This window comes from Choloepus didactylus, chromosome 6 (assembly GCF_015220235.1).
Source record: "Choloepus didactylus isolate mChoDid1 chromosome 6, mChoDid1.pri, whole genome shotgun sequence".
In the NCBI taxonomy this organism is placed as follows: domain Eukaryota; kingdom Metazoa; phylum Chordata; class Mammalia; order Pilosa; family Megalonychidae; genus Choloepus; species Choloepus didactylus.
In genome coordinates, this window is record NC_051312.1 from 21,667,962 (window position 1) to 21,674,585 (window position 6,624).

Here is a 6,624-nt window from a genome sequence, read left to right on the forward strand (position 1 = left end):
TAGATTATAATATTAATTTTTCCCCAAAATTTAGACTTATTTTTGGTTAACTAAAGTAACAGATCAGTTACTCCCTCCTGAATATTTTCCTGACCCTCCAAGAGTGAGATTACATACAGTAATGTGGATTCCCCCTATTAATATCTGTGTCAACAGCATTGAATTAGGCATGCTTTCTCTGATTGTAAAACCAACATTTTTGGGGTTGTCTGCAACCATAACACTCCTACAGAGTCAGAAGGGGTGTTCTGTTTCTTAGCCAATGAGAGAGTGGGCAGTTGCCTCTATCAGGGTAGATTTGCCAAATCCTTATCTTTACCCAGTAGAAGTCAGTTGTCACACCTTTTGGAAAGTTCAGCTCATGAAAGTTTGTATTCACTTGAGAATCAGTTTCAATCCAATGACCCCATTCCTTCAGCTGCATCTGCAATTGGCAATGTGCCACCTAATTCTTTATTCAGAGAATGTATGTTGTCATAGGGCTATCAGACTTCCATTCATATTTCTCCGTAAAGTGTTCCTGTGCTTTAATGAAATATTCTTAGGATTCTGAGGTTACCTGGCTGTGACACTAGATACCTTTGTAGACTTCCATGTGTTCCATGGTTAGTTACTTGCCCAGGTGGCCATGGAAATTTGAGAAAGCTTCTATTTCTTTACCCGTTAATATATTTTCTTCTGTTTCCTGCTTTATGGTTTTAGTTTTCAACAATTTTTCTAATAAGATGCAGGGGATAATAGTGTTGTTTTCGTTAAGTTTTCCTGTGCTTGGCATTCTTTGTCTATCCACTTAGCCACTTTCACTGGATTTGGGTTTATGGCTTCTTAGTTTTTACATTTGGGTAAACACACATGTATAAATCAATTATACATATTCACTTCCATTTTCTGGCTACTGAGACAGCATAAGATCATGAATTTCTAAATTATTTATGATAAGCAAAGCATGTTTTAGAGAAAAATTCCCTGGTTATCTTCCTTCTGATAAAATAATAACATGTTTACATGGATGTTTAGTAGAGTCAACATTTTTAGAGCATCTCTTAAAAAAAAGGGGGAAGAAGTAACAGACCTACCCCAGTAACTGAAACTGATACATACCAATTTAGAATTATTTTATTTCAGTAATTATTTAAACCTTATTTATTGTGTCTTAACTATATCTCAACAATTTTTCATAGTCACTTTTCTAACATTAATGCAGGTATCCTGCTTTCTTTTGTTTAATATTTCCTAGTATAAATGCATTCATTCTTTATCTTTCAAAATTTTCATGTCATTTTAGAATCTGAAAATATTTCTTCATATTCATTTTATGATATGAATATGTTGCTTCATATATATGAAATTCTTATTGACTAGAATGTATGTTTCCTTTTCTTTAGACTCTGGGAAGTTTGGTTCCTGGCCTACATGATGATATGCATGCAATTATATATTTTTTTCCCAAAAATTCTAGGAATACCATGGTCTTCTTTTGAGTAACCAGCTTAATTGTATATAATCTCAGTCTGGGAATATAGAAATTTGCTTTGGCTGAGTGATAGGTATAATACCTGTGTTTCTACTAGAGCCTTCAATTCAGCTCTGTCAGACTTACCTTCCATTTCATACTGGTTGTGGTTTTACTGCCAAGCTTTCAGCTCAAAATGTGTTTTTGTTTGCTTTTAGGGTTTGTTTTGTTGGCTTTTGAGATTGTTCTGTCTTCCTGTAATGCAGCAATACTTTGAAATGCATTGCTTAGCCAGTATCCAAAAAAAAAGCATTATTTTGGAGATGCAATTCAGTATACTATTAGAAGGTGAAGTACTTCTCTATATTACCAACATCATCCCCTGACCATTTTGAGGATATTCATTTGCCATATTTTATATTACTCATCTGTTTCTTAAATTATTTCTGTTACTGGAAGTACAGTTAAAGTTGTTCTTTCTAGATATTATTTTCCCAGTTGAACTCTTATTTTCTGGAGAATTGTATCTCTTAACCAGTCATGTACACCCATGTGTAAGAGGGACAAACCCATTACTCAATTTGGTGATTTATAGAATATTCCTTAAGGCAAGGAATTGTCATTTAATACCCTTCCCATTAATCTTGTATGCTATTCCCCTATAAGTCCCCTGTGAGGCAATCTGCCTGCAAAAAACATTCCAGGGTGCTACACTTTAAAAGCATTTAACCCTGAAGTAAATGAGCAGGTAAAAAGGAATATCAGAACATTGGAATATGCAGTGGTCATCCAAAGCACCTCATCCACTCTTATTTTATACACAACCTAAAGTTTCCTACTGACCTCAGAGGTAGAGCTGAGTTGGCTTTGCTTTGACTCAGATTCAGTGGTGATAGATAGGTAGTAATCTGCCTGGACAATTTTTGGGGAGATAAAAAATGAACAAGCTAACATCTTTTCCCTCAAATAGTTTCTTACTATATCCTAATCCCTCTCACAGCAATGGACTACCATTTATTTCCCAAACCAAGACATAAACTATTTCTGTCTAGGTTGGTTTCCTCACAAATTCATTCATTTATTTGTTTTATTTTGTTTTTAATCTATCTATCCATCCATCCATCTATCCATCTATCCATCTATCTATCATTTCTTTATTTTCCAGATCCACTGCTTAGAACAGTGCCAATTCAATCATCCTGTCACCAGTCTTTTTGGAAGAGGTCTCATTTCTTTTACTTTTTGTTTTTTAACCTTTTGACAACAACTATTTCTTAAATATTTTAAATATATTTATTACTTTCTATATTCTATGTTTTGGGGATGTGCTTACTCATTATGATTTGTAAGTGAATGATGTATTCACATTTAATAGAACTGTTCTATGATAATCTGGATGACTTTGTTAAGACTGCATCTATCCATAGAAGTTTTTACTTTATTGTTCTCAGGGGTGTCACTGTACTACCAACACGTATAACTTTAAGTTAGTTTCTCAGGATGAAGTTGCCTAGTTGTGCAGGCAGCAAATCCAAACTTCAATGCCTGTGAGGCCACGTTTGTGGTTACTGTCTCTCAGAAGAGAATTTTTTACTGCTAAGATGATGGGTCATGATGTGAATGTTTATTTAAAATTTTGCTGATAAGCAGACTTAATTTAGTTAGCACTTATACTGAGAATGCCAGTTCTTCAAAGTGCACAATGTTTACATGTGGATGTCAGTGGAATTCCTTTTTTTCATGGGTTCAAAGCTTTAGTACCTTTGTGAAATATTGGATTTCACATGTTCAGTTACAAAGTTTTGCAAAAGCCGTGAGTGAGTTATGTTGTCAATGTCAGCTTTCACGTCTGGTATTCTGCTTTTCTTAATTTTGAACCCAATGACAATTTCATTTTTATTTTATGAGTTAATATATCTAGAATTACATCTAGTCTTCTATCTTGCTAGAAGTTGAAGCCCAACCAGCTTTCTTGTTTATTTTTAATAACTCTTTTCTTTCTAATGTCTAATGCAATGCTTAGCTTGTCTTTGTCCTTCAAGCAATGTTTGATAAATGGCTGCTGCTGCTTTAAGGGGGTTTAGATAAAATAACCTATTATCAAACTGGATTCTTATTTGTGTATTTCTGAATTACAAAGGGTATCCCAGTCCACTTTATATTTTATTGGAATTCTATTCCATTCATACAAATTATTTACAACCCACATTCTAATACTTGTTCATCTTTTGCTTCATGTTTCCATCTATTCTTTGTAACTTTTTTTTTTGTAGTACACACCTTAGAAAAAACCAGTTCCATGGGGATACCTTGAGAAAGTCTCTTAAGAAACCAGACCACAAGCCAAAATGTAATTGTGTTGTTGTGATAATGCTAGTTTAATAAGCTTCTGAGGTACCAGTACTCTGGCCTCATTAGAGCAAAAAAATGTATATATATATGCACTGGTCCCATCCCTCAGATTTGTCCTCCTTGAGCAAATATTAAAGATGTAATACCTTATTTTGTTTGTTTCCATTATGATTGGTAATTAAACCTAAATTTTACTCAAATTATTTTACCTGGAATCATCTTCTGGTATTTCCTGTTTAAATGTGGACCATTTTGAATGTGAGAAATATATTAACTGGTTCTGTTTTTGAGGGGAGGGTTAGAAACCATGGAAATGGACATGAGCTTTTTAAATAATCTGATAACCTAAACTTTTTTTTAACTTCTTTTGGTGAGTTACATTAATGCCTTTTATTGTCTTCCTGTTTCTCCAGGCATAGAGAGAGAAAGCACAAGAAAAAGCCAAAGTAAATGGGACTCAAAAGACAAAGGAAAAAACATCACCATGTGCACTGCCATGGGACAGAAAAGATGAGGACCCGGGATTGTTGGCAGTCAGCCTCAGAATACCATAGTCTTCAAGGAGAAAGCATCACCTTGCTAGGACTGTGATTTTGGACTAATCCTAGCCTCAAAACTTATCTACTAACAAATTCCTGTTCTTTGAATCAACTCATTGTGTAGTATTTGTTTTAGAAACTAGGAAACTAAGATGGGAAGCTATAGACCAAAAAAAGATAGTAAGAAGAGTTGGTTTTGCTGAATAAGATTTAAGAAGAACTGTAGCTACAATGGGATTGTTACAAGGATCCTGATTTTCCTCTCCTGTATTGGAATAAATTTTGCAGTGTCCCTTTGTGCATGTGTGTGTGAGGGTGCATTTTCATGTAAGCCTTTTCCATCTGTTTTAGCTTTCCTCCTCTTTCCAGAGATGTGCTAGAATTCAACTCATTTCTGGTTACAAGGAATCTCAGTGCCTCTGAATGAGCTTTAGGAAGAACTGTAGCTACAATAGGTTGTTACAAGGATCCTGATTTTTCTCTCCTGTATTGGAATAAATTTTGCAGTGTCCCTGTGAGCATGTGTGTGTGAGGGTGAATTTTCATGTAAGCCCTTTGCATCTGTTTCAGCTTTCATACTCTTTCCAGAGATGTGTTAGAATTCAACACAATTCTGCTTACAAGGAGTCTCAGTGCCTCTGAATTTGCTTAAATGTTTCCACTCTAAGCCTTGAAACCCCAATCTTTCCTCATCAGTGCCTTTTTTCAAATATGAGTCTATGAGTCTGTTTATACAACATACTTCATAATTAATCAATGTGCATTTGACATTGGAGGGCAGGAATTAGCCTTAAGTCCTTAGGAACAGGCTGAAAAACAGATTAAAAGAGGGAAGTATCTATTTTAAGAAAACATTTCTATCCTGAGAAGTTCAGCCACCATTTAGGAATTAAGATTGAGGAGAAATACAATTCAGAAAAACAAAAACAGAAACTAACAAAAAAAAAACCAATAAACAGCAATTACCCTGATATATAGGAAGAAGTTTGCCAGGGCTTTGCCAAGTTTGATATCCCTTTCTATAAAAAAGAGATGTCTGTAAGGAGAGTATTTCTTCCTGTCATCTTCTGCTTCCTGGATTTTGAATGTTGTTATGTGAGTTTCAAATATTTAGGGCATTAATTTCAGGAATACTGACTCCGAGCTACTGAAATTATGAAAGGTATCTGCCCTTCTAACCCCACTATTAGACTCTTTTTTATGAAGAAAAGAAACACTCTTCCTTGAGCCAATAATTGCTGGATCGTCTGTAATATGCTTGGGAAAGCATTCCTAAATGATACAAGGGGGAAGGGCAGAAGCACAACATGTAGTTGTGAAGTCTGGACAACACATAATGCTAGGTTGTATCAATTCATGTGAATAATTTGTGAAAGACACCCTCAATGATGTGCAATATATTGGATATTGCCATGATTCATGTAAAATCCAAAATCTGACAACACAGTTCTTAGATAAAAAGGGAAAACATAGAACTCAGAGATAATAAACAACTCTATTCCTCCTATGTAAGTTGTCATTGAAGAAGCTCCTGAATACAAGACAGGAGAAAAAAAATAGAGAGAGAAAATACTAATGGGGAAGCTTGAGAATGCAAGTTAACAATCAACATCTTTATTATAAGATGTTATCTGTGATTCAAGAAATTGTTTAATGATGCACAATTATCTTTATAATCCCAAGTGTCAAATTTATCTGCAAATGATTTCTTAATTGGGGAAAGGTACCACTGGGGAAGTGGAAGATAGGGGAAATGGCAAATTGGCACTACACACATCCATGTATTCACTGGAGAGTGAGTAAACAAGTGGAAAGCTGAACAGGAATGCTATGAAGTAGACAGGTCTCGGTGACGGAAAAGTTTTGGTAATGGATAGTGTTGATGGTAGCACATATTGTGAAGGTAATTGACACAATTGAATTGTACTTTTGAAAGTGGTAAAATGGGAAATTTTATGCTGTATATATGTTACCACAGTAAAAGGTAAAAATGAAAAAGTCATGCAACAGGAAAAGCTTTATTTTAATTTCCAGTATATGTAAATGGCACATTTGGAGCTTTGAGAGTCATGCCCTTCCGAATAACATGTGCTGTTTAATCCATTACCATTATGTCATATATGAGCAGAAGTTGCCATGGTACTTACAGCCAGTCTTATTTGATGAGAAGAATTAAAATATTTTGTATGATATAAAATTCTCCAAATCCCCCAAATATGTGAAATAATACATGCAATTATAGCAAAATGTGCATACAGATGCATGTGTTTGTGTAATTCA